Here is a 14,023-nt window from a genome sequence, read left to right as displayed (position 1 = left end):
ACTTTTTTATTCCAACAAGCCTTTGGAACTGAAGGCTGTTAAGGACAGGGCTTGAAGGGTGCTGCATTGCTATTGTCTAATTGTATTATTAAACTGAGTTTGAATTATTTTAACTGTATGTATGAATGGTTTTAATACTATAAATAGTTTAATTCTATTTTAATCTAGACTTTTGTATGTTTTTAATTATATGTGTTGTTTTATCTGGAAGCCGCCGTGAGTTCCAGTTTTGGAAAAAGGGCGGGGTAAAAATAATGATAATAAAATAAATAAATAAAATCATGTCTTCACCTGGAGCCTTGCCAGAATTGAGAGATGCAATAAGATTCTTTATCTCAAATAAGGAGATGGAACACAACTGGGGCAGACTAGATATTGCAAAGGAAATGGGAGAACAAGACTCCATATCTGTCGTCCCATAAAGTATACTAAAGTGAGTGTATAATTCACTTGCACGTATTTGTCCAACCAATATGAGTCGAACAGTGCTCATACTGAAGGAAACAATGTCCCAGAACCGGGACACCTTCTTTTCCAGAACTGCCAGGCCTAATTGTTGCCATTGTAATTTGGTATTTTTTGTTGTTGTTTGTTTTAGAAGTGCCTTATAAGGTGACCTCAGAGACATTAAATATTCAGGGGAGATGTCAGCTCTCTTCCAAGCAGCATGGGGCGAATAGTTCATAAGTATTTTCCTGGCAACTCAGCATTCATGATCAAACCATCTGTTAGTTGTTGATCTATTAAAATTAGACTGTTTGTTACAAACCAACATAGGTCTAAGGTTTTGTATAATCAGTTGGTAAGCTTGTAATGCATCTGAATCAGAAACCACTACATCTTGACAGAGAGATTTAAAGATACTACTCTTAAATATTGGGGAAATACGGGGACACAATTTACTTGACCAATGTATCCTCTGTTCCCCAAGATGAATTCCATCCAATTTCTGATGGAAATGGGGAACAGAAGTCTGAAAGGTTAGTTGTCAATAGCAAAGGAAAGTGGTCATTTTCAACTTTGTTTTCAACCTCAAAGCTTTTTATCTCAGGCAGTAAGATATCAGAAACCGCCGTGTAATCTGCTGTGCTGGCACCTCTGTTAGTAAGATAAGTATAGGTGCCCTTAGTTTTATCAAAACAAGTGCCATGAAGACACTGTAGATGATAAAGCAGCCTTTCCCAACCAGTGTGCCTTCAGATGTTGTTGGACCACAACTCCCATCAGCCTCAGCCAGCATTGCCAATGGCTGAGGCTGATGGGAGTTGTGGTCCAACAACATCTGGAGGCACACCGGTTGGGAAAGGCTGTGATAAAGGGACAAGACATCTAAGAGCCTCAGGTTTGGTTGGTCAGTAACGTTATCCTGGGAGTTTCTGTCAATTATGAAATCTTGCAAACCTGCTCCATGATTTGTACTGTCCATTTGATAGGCCAGGCCAGCACCAATTTTAGCATTAAAATCTCCACATAACAAAAATCTAGTATTAGGATATTAAGACTCCAGAATACCAGAGTTTCAGATAACCTATCCCAAATACTATTAGGACCAGAATTTTTAAAAAGATTAGGTGGAACTAGACATTTATGCAAAAAAGAGGGTCTATTTGCTTGCCCTTCATATAAAGGGCTTGAATATATTGCTGAGAGGTACGATTCAGAAACTGCAAATCAGCCTGCAGACCAACTGAGATAAGTATAGTAAGACCACCACTGGCCCGACCTTTTAAGAGCAGGAGTAGAAAATGAATAAAAACCCTGGAGCAATGATAAATTTGTTTCGAGAGCCCAAGTTTCCTGCTAGCAAAGAATCTTATTTTTTTTGTAAATGTTACAAAATCAGCATCACAGAACTTGTTTTCCCAGCCCATAATATTCCAAGAAAGTACAAACGGTTGTCAGGCTGGAATAATTATATCCATATCTTTGTTACTATATATATAGCCATTATCTGCAAGTGATGGATGTACAAAAACTGAAGAGCTAGGAGATTTACCTAAAGGTTCTGGGCGAAGCTAATGGGGTTCTAAAAATCGGCATGCTATCCAATGCTGTGCTAATGTATGGTCATGGGAAAACTTCCTGAAGTTAAATTCCTTAGCTGGCTGAAGTTGATCAGGAACGCCAAGGTTAACAGGGGGGTTAGCATTGTGGAGTTGAATTGCCATCTACCAATTGGGAGTTTAACTCTGGCGTAACTACAGAAGTAGGTCTAATCTTTGCTTTGTTCAGAAGAATATTTCTTAAAGACCCCAACTTGTCTATTCTAGCAGATTGTTCAGTAGCAGGGAGTGCAGCAAAAACAATCAATCAAATTTTCTTCTAAAGGTTCCCTAAAACGCCTTATAGATAAATCTGTGCTCTTAAACGACTGTGTTGCTACAACATTGTCAGTGCTAATTTGGTCACAAATGAAGTCTACTGAGTGCCTGGGCTTTCTTATCACCACAGGTAAATTGAAGTTAAGAAGCTGTTTGGTCTGTAACTTCAGCAAAGGCAATTGAACAGGATTCCAAAATACCCAGGTAGCAGCTATCCCCTTCTCTTCAACAGACTCTCTCTTTTCATAATTAAAGATGAAATGGTTGGTGTAGCAAAAACAAGATGTTTTTTTACATAAGAGGGGTCATAGAGAGTCTTGGTAGTTTGTAGGTCAATACAATTGGGATTACAGTTTAAAATGAAATGAAGATAATGAATTGCCTTTGGCCTGATGTGCCAAGGAGCCATTTCTGTTGGTGCCTTCTGTAAAAGAAAGTTTCACCCTCAATCTTTGGTAATTGTCAGACTAAGAATGGATGAATCTGTCCACTTTGGTTTCTCTCCATTTCTCAGTTTTTTCAAGTTTTACGTTCTCCACATTCTGCATCAGATTGTGATTTATTTTATCCTTTTAAAAAAAAAAAAACTTCTCATGAACATTCATCAACATTTAGTGTTAGTATCTCCCAATATGCATATTTTTCTATGCAATTCTGCCTGATATATACATTTTTAAAAACAAATTCAGTTAAAATTGAATTAAAATCAGTTAAAATCAGTGCAGTTTTGAAAGGTTCTCAGTCCACCCTCTTGATTCCAAATGGTGTCCAGCTGTATCCAAACAGACACAGAAATCCGCTCCTTGATCTCAGCAACGTTTGGCTGCAATATCTTAAGAGATGTCCAAATTGCATAGTGAACAAATGATTTTGCAACATACATAGTAGAGTTTCATCAATATTTGCGTTTTTATTTCCCTAACACACACATTTTTTGTACACATTACTTGGTTGGAGAGATGCATCACAAAATTTGGAGAAGTCAGCCTTTCGAGGGATAGCTGTGCTTTGGTTCACGGATTGCTTCAGAAAGTGTGAATTGGGTGGTTTCACATTAAAATTCTAACCAAACCAAATTTCTGTCCCATACATACAGTACTTCAGGCAAGGCTCCCACATTAACTCCTGCAAAGAAAACCCAGGGAGGTTTTAGTGGGACTTTTTAATTTGTAGCTGCCATATTCCTGTTGTCGTCATAAAAGCATCCATTCCAGATAACCTTGTTACTTTATAAATCAATTCATCGTAAAATAAACTGCGGATTGCAGCAGAATGTACTGTCCTCTTTCTGAATATAATTCCTATTAAGCTACAGTTTAGAACAGTGAAGTTCCAAAATGTTGATCTAAACTCATGTTCACATTGCTCTGAAGTTAAGGGATGGTCTACATTTTTTTTAAAAAAGTAATGGAGATCTTGGAAATCCTGCCTAGTACTACCAGGTAAGAATTTCATAGGCATTAAAAAAAAACCCAAACATTCTCTGCCCATAGAAATCTAGCATGTCTTCCTGCCCAGCACCCTACCCCTTGAAGCAGCACTAAGCAGGATGGAATCGCCTGCAGGGAAGGTCCTCATGAAGGAGCAGCACCATGCAGGATGGAACCCTCCACTTAAGTGGAAGACTCCATCCTGCAGGGTGCAGTTTACCACTCTTTTGCAAGGGGATGCCCTGTAGTGAAGGTGCTCCTGAAGCAGCACCAACCCAGAGGATGGAATGCTCCTGCTCTCAGTTAGGAGGTGGGAAGGAGATGCCATGTGTCCTTTCCCCCACCTCCCTTCCCATCTGTATGTTTAATTAGGGCTTAAAAACTCTAATTAAACACAAGTCCTGCTTCCAAATTGATCCAGGACCAGATCTGGTGTGGGTGGTCCCTGGGGCAGCCTGGTCTAACCTTGGGGAGTTGAGTTGGGGCCCTGGATTGGGGGGGCTGTGCATAGTCCTAGTAGGTACACTAGTATTTGTCTCTTATATGATCCAAGTGCATGCTACTACATGGCAGGGTCGATGTCCAGGGGACAGCATCCATGGGCATCTGCTGCATGCTAACCATCTGGTGCACTGCTGCTACTCATCCTGCTGCTTTCATCCCTTTCTTCCCAGGTGAACATAAGAAAATGCTGCTGGATCAAGCACATCTAGTCCAGCATCCTGTTCTGACGGTGGCCATCCAGTTGCCCATGGGAAACCCACAAGCAGGACCTGAGTGTAAAGGGTGCTCTTTCCTCCTGCGGTTTCCAGCAACTGGTATTTGGAAACATACTGTCTCCACCTATGGAGGCAGAGCATGGCCATCATGGCTAGTAGCCACTGATAGCATTTTCCTCCATGACTTTGTCTAAACTTTTAAAGCATCCAAGTTGGTGGCCATCACCGCCTCTTGTGGGAGCAAACTGCATAGTTTAGCTCTGTGCTGTGAGAAGAAATGCTTTCTTTTGTCTGTCCTGAATCTTCCAACACGCTGTTTCATTGGATGCCCATGAGTTCTAGTGCTATGAGAGAGGGAGAAAAGCTTTTCTCTATCCACTTTCTCCATGCCATGCATAGTTGTATACACTTCATACTTGTATACACTCCATGCCATGCATAGTTGCAAGTACACTCCATGCCATGCATACTTGTATACACTTCTATCGTGCCACCTCTGCCTTGCCTTTTATCTAAGCTAAAAAGCCCCAAATGCTGCAACCTTTCCTCCTAGGGAAGTTGCCCTAGTTCATCTTGGTTGCCCTTTTCTAAACAGGGGAGCAGGGAAGAGCAGCTGTCTGGTCTCCACAAAAAGGGGTCAAGACAGACTGCTGCAGGTCCACTCACCTCTTCCCCTCACTCCCTTACTCTCTGGGCAAGCAAGCAAGATGGCAGAAAGGGAGAGTTGCTGAAGGGAGCACCCACCTGGTCTCCTGACAGTAACACTGTTCGGGCTTACCAGAAGACAGAGGACAATGGGACAAGGCATTGGCGAGGTTGGCACTGTGTGGACACACTAACGGAGCTAATCTGCCACTTTGGTCAAAGACCCAGACAGCCCCCAATCTCCCTGCTGGCTGCTCCTGGAATGGCTACCTATGAAACCCCCAACCCTACAAGTCTACAGCTTTTCATTTTCTGAACTCTTGGCCTCCTTTCTGAGTGCTGCAGGAATCTATTGGTGAAAGCACATTGCTTTAAAAGCACGTTGCTTTCATCTGGCTAATCACCCTGAAACTGAATATGTATTTGGCTGAGGGAATTACGCCATTGAGTCTTAGCCCACCCACCCCAACCTAAGACACGCTTCTGTAGTTAAAATGCTAAAAATATATGATGAGAATAACTGCTTTTATAAAATTAATGACTGCCTGGATGATGAATTTAAGCCCGCTCGTAAAATGACAGAGTGCTTTCAATCCAACGCCACTTATGTTTGATGATTGCTTTGGCCTTTAAACGAACTGTACAGACCTTTTTAAATATCTATTACAACTGCACTGCTTCTGCTACTACACTTCAAGGGTCCCCCCCCCAATGCTCTTATTTTGGGATGTTTAGGACTTGGCTGCAAAATGAGTTTCTCCAAGCTTATAAACTCCTAGCCTTGCTTAATGTCTTTAGCACCTACATATTCAGAGCAGCTCCTTTTCCACAAATGGGTGGTGGGAGTGGCATACCCAACTGATCACTGCATTCTGCAGGAGAGAGCCTCCAGCAGATGCCATCTCATCAGGAGGTCTGTTCTGCACTATGAAGGAATCACCACACTTTTAGGCTGCATCTGCACTATACATTTAAAACAGTATCATACCACTTCTCCCAAAGAATTATGGGGAATGTAGTTTGTTAAGGGTACTGAGAGGAGACCCCATTTCACTCACAGAGCCAATGGCTTTTGTTCAAAATCACAAACTGTTTTGGTTTCATGGCCACCTGAACTTAAGGAAAACCTGAGAAACCAAAACTGAAGAATGAATCCATCCCTAATTGGTAGAGTTTCCCTTACTGAGGTGTCAGCCTTGGCAGATGCCTGACACTACCGACCGCTGATGTCAGACTGCCCCACATGTTGGTGAAACGGTGAAAGCCCTTGTGTTTGTGTTCCAGGAAACTGACGGGAGACAAAGAGTTAACTCTTAACATTTCCAAGCCACTGCAAAAGTCCCTATTTAAGAGTGCAAAGGACGAGCTAAGAGATCTAATAAATAAAGATATACTCTGTTGGCCAAGGGAAACTTTGACTAAGCTGATGGGGGGCTTGGGGACTCTGAACATGATCAGAGTAAATTAAATGGAGAAATAACGTTGACTACTTTGGGTGCATTTTGTAGCAGCAAATCCAATTAAAATTTTGACTTCAAAAGTCAGTTTGGATGCTCAGACGCCTGAGTGGAATTGAAATGGGGACATTGTGGATTGTTTGTTTCTGGAACATGCTTGCCAGTAGGATAGCTCTTTGCAAATGTTTGTTTTTATTTATTAAAGCCGATGTGTTTTGTGTCATATGTACTGAAAGCAGCATCTGGGAATATAAAAAATATCATTTATATATATATATAAACATTATATGCATTTTTTTTAAAAAAATAAAAAACCCTTAGTGTCAACATTTTCTAAAAATAATTCATTTAAAATAAGTCAGAGAATCATAGAATCATAGAACAGTAGAGTTGGAAGGGGCCTATAAGGCCATCGAGTCCAACCCCCTGCTCAATGCAGGAATCCAAATCAATGCATTCCCGACAGATGGCTGTCCAGCTGCCTCTTGAATGCCTCCAGTGTCGGAGAGCCCACTACCTCTCTAGGTCATTGGTTCCATTGTCGTATGGCTCTAACAGTTAGGAAGTCTTTCCTGATCTCTAGTCGAATTCTGGCTTGCTGCAACTTGAGCCCATTATTCTGTGTCCTGCACTCTGGGATGACTGAGAAGAGATCCCAGCCCTCCTTTGTGCGACCACCTTTCATGTATTTGAAGAGTGCTATCATATCTCCCCTCAGTCTTCTCTTCTCCAAGTCTCTTTATCATATTGTAGGTGCAGCAAGAATTTTGATATAAGGCTTTTGAATGGATCAGCTCCATTCTGGGAGATGAATCAGCTACATCGGGGGGGGAACCTCAGACTGAGGGACCACATGTGGCCCTCCAGGCTCTATCTGGCCCTCAGGGCTCTCCCCAGCCACACCTCATCTTCCCTGGACATACCCTTTGCATCTCCTGTTTCACACCTTCCTGGAGTGTTTTGTGCCTAGCTGGAATCTGCCCTTCAATTCAGATAATGTTTCCTCCTTGCCTGGACGGAGAGAGAGGATGTGCGCAAGGGTGCACAGAAACTGCTCTACTGTAAAAAAGCTAAGCTTCACATTTGTTGCTGTGCTCGCTTTTGCCTCTGACTCTGCCCACCACTGGCATGTGTGGCCCCCGGATGATTGTCTAGAAAAGAATGCAGCCCTCCAGCTGAAAAATGTTCCCTATACCAAGGTTACATAACACTGATTCACACAGTGGGGTGCAGGAGTATAGGCATGCACACAGGCACACAAGCATGCACATCCTGGGAACTGTAGCTTGTGAAGGGTGATGAGAGTTGTTAGCAGACCCATTTCCCTCACAGAGCTACAATTCCCAGTGTGTTTCAACAATCAATCCCTTTTCCTGGGGAACTCTGGGGAACTGTAGCCTTGTGAGGGGAAGAGGGGTCTCCTAACTACTCTCACCACCTTTCACAAACTACAGCTCCCAGGATTCTTTGGGGGGAAGCCATTTTATTTATTTACAGCATTTATACCTCACATTTCTTTCATCAAGAAACCCAAGGTGGCATACCGGTGGTTCCAAGGTGGTGTCCCATCCAGACATTAACCAGACCCAGACCTGCTTAGCTTCAGCAAGGTGGTGTCCTCATGTGCCTTCAGACCATACCCTGGCAGTTAAAGTGGTATAGCAGTGCTTTAAATATAAGGTATGGATGTTTCCTTTATCTGCACCTCCTGTTTCAAGTCTAGCCCTCTGTTTACCAATGGTATGTGATTCAACATCACCCAAAAATGTGTTGGACAAGGCCCCTCCTCTTGAACCCCTCCCTCATCCTAATAAGAACACCTGAGGACTTGTTTATATATATATATATATATATAAACTGGTGTGTGTGTGGCCTGTCTCTTTAAGAGGCACACTTGCTTTGTAATAGAAACTCCCCTCCCCTCTCTGAATGTGGTTGTCTCCATAGCTTAGAGGAGAGGTTCCCAAACTGTGGTCTATGGATCACCAGTGGCCCGCAAGCTGCATTCATGTGGTCTATGGTGTGCCTGGGAAGAACACTTACCAGTGGAATTCTATGGAATCCAAATTGTAATGCAACAAAACACAGCATAAGAAATACAAACGCAATTAAAGATATGTAGCAGTGCACATTGCAATTGCTACCACAGGCAAAAAAAAAATCATTTAGTGGCCTGACTAAACCTTTAGCAATTTCCGAGTGGTCCAGGGGGGTGGAAAGTTGTGGGAGCAATAGCTTAGTGGGATCTAAGTGGTTTCTATACCCCCATGGTGAGAGCCTGTTGGGGATAGTTTCTGCCCCCTTGAGCAAGAGACGAGGGGGAGTGCTTGGTATCAATGTTTTAGCGTGTGTATGTACGTGTGTGTGCATGGGTGGATTGTTGCTTCTTTGTATGTATTTAGCTTTGACCGGTTCTCAGAGTGCGGCCATGTGAGTGTGTTGTTTTCAGGATGTGATTCTGAATCATGTGAGAGCTTGCAGAGTGTGATTTGAAGTGTGCTAAAATAGTAAGTCTGTGTTCATTGGTTTAGGATGTTGATCGGTTTGATACGGTTGATTAATGCGTGTTGATCTTGTAAGGGTGTGCTCAAGTAAATGGAAGGATCTCTCCAACAGTAGCTAGATGAAGTCCTGTTTGCTATTATAAAAGAGGCTGTCAGTTTTGTTTTGCAATGTTGTTTTGCAATGAGATGGCCATCTGTAGCAACTGCGCAGTGGTCGTGCGGCTCCTCAGCTTCTCACTGAACACCCGAAAGAGCTCGCAGCATCTCCTGGTAAAGTGGTGGTGGCGATGGTCCCCGGGCGCAGCAGCCATTTCATCTCATCCAGGATGCATTTGTCTGGGACTATTGCTGGAGTGGCGTTGGCGACGGCGGGGCAGGATGAGGAGTCAACCCAGGCGGTCGCGGTTGGGGGCTGGTCGGTGTCAGTGCAGAAGACGACTGGAAAGGGCAGTGTGTTGGGGCGACTGGAGTGTGGCCGTGCATGCCACACCCTGGATGGAAGAATCGAGACATCTCACCACAGAAGCCCATTTTCCCTGATCACATTAGCTCTGTCAGTGGGTGCTAAATCCCCATCACCTGCCTGGTTTATCAGAGCTCAGAGTATTAGCTGCAAATACATTCTTCCTGAGGCCCATGCAAGGAATTCCAGTGTTTGAATCTTTTGCACTTGGGTCCCTGGAGACCTACTCTGGCTTTTATACTGTGTTTATGAATATGCATATTTTCATGTATTTTGCTTTGTAAATTAATTTGATACGTTTGATAAATTAATTTGGTACATTTATTGTACCTTGTGTCTTCTATTGTAAACTGCTTTGAGATCTTTCACATAGTAAGCGGTCTGTAAATGGAATTATCACTATATAAAATAAAAAAAATAAATGTTTATACAAAATGTTGATCCTAAAGAGGATGTTCCATTCAGTTCTTAGTTGTGTTTTATAGATTGTAGGCTGTACTGCTTTTTGTATTTGATATTTAGAATGTTTTAACTTATATTGTACACCACTTAGAATTTCATTTAAATACAAGTGGTATAAATTGTCTAAATAATAATAATAAAATAATAATACCTAATAATTAATAATAATTGAAAGAACTAGGGATGCAGAAGAAATTTACCTAATTCATATTTCCCAAACCGCTACACAAACCATAATGCAGCTATCCTTTGGAATTTGCATTTTTTCCTGAATGTTGTGATTCAGTTCTCGAACCAAAGTGTGTGTACAAAAATGTGAATATTAGGGAAATATATGCCCCAATAATGTGTACACTAGTGAAAGAATGGCATGGCTCTAAAAGCTCCTACCCCTGCAAGCATTTAAGCCATAAGAATTTTGCATCAAAAACAGCACAGATGCTCAAGTATATATACATATAAAATGAACAGGGATCCATGGAAGGTAAAATTTCCTAGCTCAGTGCAAAGATCTGGAAAATGCTATAAAGCAGAATGAATTACTGAAGCACATAATAGGGCAAACCCCCTATGATAGGAGACAATTACCATCCAGGGAGCAGATAATACCATAGAAGGAATTATTTCTCCTAATATATTTTTTTTCAATCAGCCTTAATGTAATCGCTGCTCTATAAAGAATGGCTCCTGTTAAACAGCGGCCTTGATGTTCCACCACCATTAATCACACTGAGCATTGGCTGTTCATAAAAGAACATTTTGTAAACAAGGGTCCACTTTGAGTTTCCACTACACTGATTTTCAGGGATATATGAGGAAGGGCCCTAGCTCAGTGGCAGAGCACCTACTTTGCATGCAGAAGATCCCAGGTTCAATCCATGGCATTTCCAGGTAGGGCTGGGAGAAACTCCTGCCTGAAACCCTAGAGAGCAACTGCCTTTCAGTATAGACAAGGCTGAGCTAGATGGACCCAATCGACTGATGCAGTATAATGCAACTAGATATATTCCTATGTTGCTATGACAGAGATGGGGAACCTCTGGTTCTCTCAGGTGTTGTTGGACTACTACAGCTCCTACCATCCTTGACCATTGTTCATAGCTACTGGGGCTGCTGGGAGCTGGAGTCCAATCACATTTGTGAGTCGCCTATCTGGCCGAATCAATGGCCACTCTACGTGACGTACAGTGACACAATAGAATACAATATATAGATCAAAACAATAATCAATAATTAATCTAAAACCAATTTTCCAATCAATAACATCATAAAAGCTAATCCACCCCAGAAATCTTGTAGGCCTGCCTGAATAGCCAGGTCTTCAAGGCTTGGCGGAAGCCCATCAGGGAGGGGGCATGTCGAAGGTCAAAAGGAAGGGAATTCCAGAGGGTGGAATATCTCTTGCATCCCAGGAATGATTTCTGTGCATTCCCAACCATCAGCTCTTCCTGAGGAAATCATTGACTACCTGTCCTTAACCATTGACCTGCATTATCCTTATTATGGTTAGGGTTAGCATTGACAAGTGTCCATAATGTTTCTCTCCCTTAAATGCATTGTCATATATTGCTTCACTTCATCCATCAAGATGTAAATCGGTTCACATGAGGAAGATGCACACACACTTGCAGGTGCCTGCCACCTGTCTGGCTCATGAAGCTCAGTGGCAGGGCATCTGCCTTGCATTTGGAAGGCCCCAGGTTCAACCCCCAGAGTCTCCAGGCCGAGCTGGGAAAGATTCCTTGGCTGAAACCCTGGACAGCCACTGCCAGTCAGTGTATACAATACTGAGATAGATGGGCCAATGGCATTAATCGGTATAAGGCAGCATCCTGTGTTCCTGTGGATTGAGGCAAACACAATCTGTAATCTATTAGGGGAGTTCCCTTTAATCAGATCATCAAGCAAGTTCCCATAGTGATCAGGACATGTCAGTGCTCACCACCTACGGCATGTATGGTGTGTGGCCAGGATGGAACATGAGTGGAACTGGTTGAAGAAGGCTAGTGCTAACCAGCTGAGACCTAGTGCTAGCACAGACACTGGATTCCATGCACACTTACCTGTGTGTAAGCACTATTTATGCAATAGAACCATCTTCTAAATAGGCATAAGGAACTGACAGAACTGTCTATTTTGGTTGCCTTGGTTTCTCATCTTCCCAATCTCAAATGCACTTCACATTTCTTCAGCAATTTGGTGTTTTTTTTTAAACCCTCATGAAAATATGTCAGTGTTTTAGTCTGAATTTCTCCTCCTGGACACATTTTTCTATGCAGATGTGACTAATGTACACCCCCCCCAATTTTCACTAATAATGTATTTTGTGTATTTTTTCCACTAATCTATTTATTTTCATACGGGCATTTCCCTAACGTATGCTTTTTTGTAAAGACTGGTTGGAGAACTGCTTCGCAAAATTCGGATTAGTGAAATTTTGGGAGGATATTTGTTTGAGTATTGGTTGGAGAAGTGTGAAAGTGGTAGTTTCTCATTCAAATGCAAACAAAAACAAATGTATCCCCCTTTCCTGGTAGACATGGATATGATTGTGCTGGCAAACTCTTCTATTAATATAAGTGAGACTTAAAGCTGCAATTCTATTCGTGCTTACTTCAGAGTAAATCCCATTTAACACATTGGAATTTATTCCTGAATAAACTCTGTTTAGGATTGCATTGTTAAGGTTTGCAATGCTTTGAACATTTACCTAGAAGTCGATCCCAACAAAATCAGTAGGATTCAGTTCTGGATTCTGAGTAAACATATAGATTGTGATGAAAAGTCCTTCAGTGTGGATGGATTGTGTCCAGTGTACTTTTTCTACAAAAATCTAATGTATGAGGTCTACATGAATTCAAGACTGTCGCTTTTTTAATTAAAACATTGATGACCCAGATTAATTTAATTACTGCTATTCATCTCCCTTGCTTACCAATGACAGGAAGCTCATTCCCCACCCCACCCCCAATCTTCCAGATGCTCTGCTCACAATCCCATTTCTGGGGAGGGTTTTTTTTCAGAAGTCTGATGATACACATTATAAATACGCCAATGAACAGAAATCTTGATTCATCCTATGATGAGTCACACCTTGTGATCCAATGTCTCCCTGCATTTTGAGAAAAGGAAGTCTTGGGAATAATAGAGTATCTTAGGGGAAAACACACACTTGCAACTATAGCAAAAGTAATATCTTGAGGTGAGATTGAAGAGGTGATGCACTTTCTTCCTCTTCCCCCCCTGGGGGGATGTGTTCAAATTAAGTTACACATTAGATTGTAAAGTTACACATTAGATGGCAAGTTTATGAAGACCTTGTTTATTAACATACGGAAGTCACTGGGTGCATTCTTCCTTTCTGTCCAAGCAATGGGGAAAATGTCAAATCTGGGTAGAGACCTCAAGGCAAGTTGAGGCTGTGAGCTCCAGTATCTGCTTTCAGGTTTCTCATGTCATGTATCAGTTTTCAAGTTTCTAGCCCTCAAGGATGCAAACATACGGTTGGATCCCAAGTGCAGGGCTGGCTTCAGGTTTGAGCAGGCCCTGGGCAAAGTGTTCTGTGGTGTGTCCCCCATCGCTTTTCACTGGGGCTCCTGTATTCATTCCCTGCTTTCTCCAGCAGAAAAGGACAGGTAACCAGTGATGATAAAAAAAAAAAACTCTGGCAGGCAGAATAATCAATAGAGTGAACAGCTGTGCATCATTAAAAAAAGAGGAAATGCATCATCAAAAAGAAAGAGGACACTGATTTGCATACAGTTTGATCTACATGTATATGTTAGGGGCAGTGGTGGCTAGTGACTCCATGTCAGTAGAGCAGTGGAATCTATTCTGGGCTTTAGTCCGAACTTTCAAGGAGCTGTCCAATATACTGAAACCTATTTTCAAAACAGTACATACTAACACCCGGAGTGGAATTACCTCTCCACTGACATCAGAGCCACCAATCTCAACTGGCAGCCACCAGGAAACCAGGGGAAGCATTGCTAACTTGCCCTCACTCCTCAATGTAGATGAAA

Source organism: Rhineura floridana, chromosome 16 (assembly GCF_030035675.1).
Source record: "Rhineura floridana isolate rRhiFlo1 chromosome 16, rRhiFlo1.hap2, whole genome shotgun sequence".
Lineage (NCBI taxonomy): Eukaryota > Metazoa > Chordata > Lepidosauria > Squamata > Rhineuridae > Rhineura > Rhineura floridana.
Note: the sequence above shows the minus strand (reverse complement) of the source record.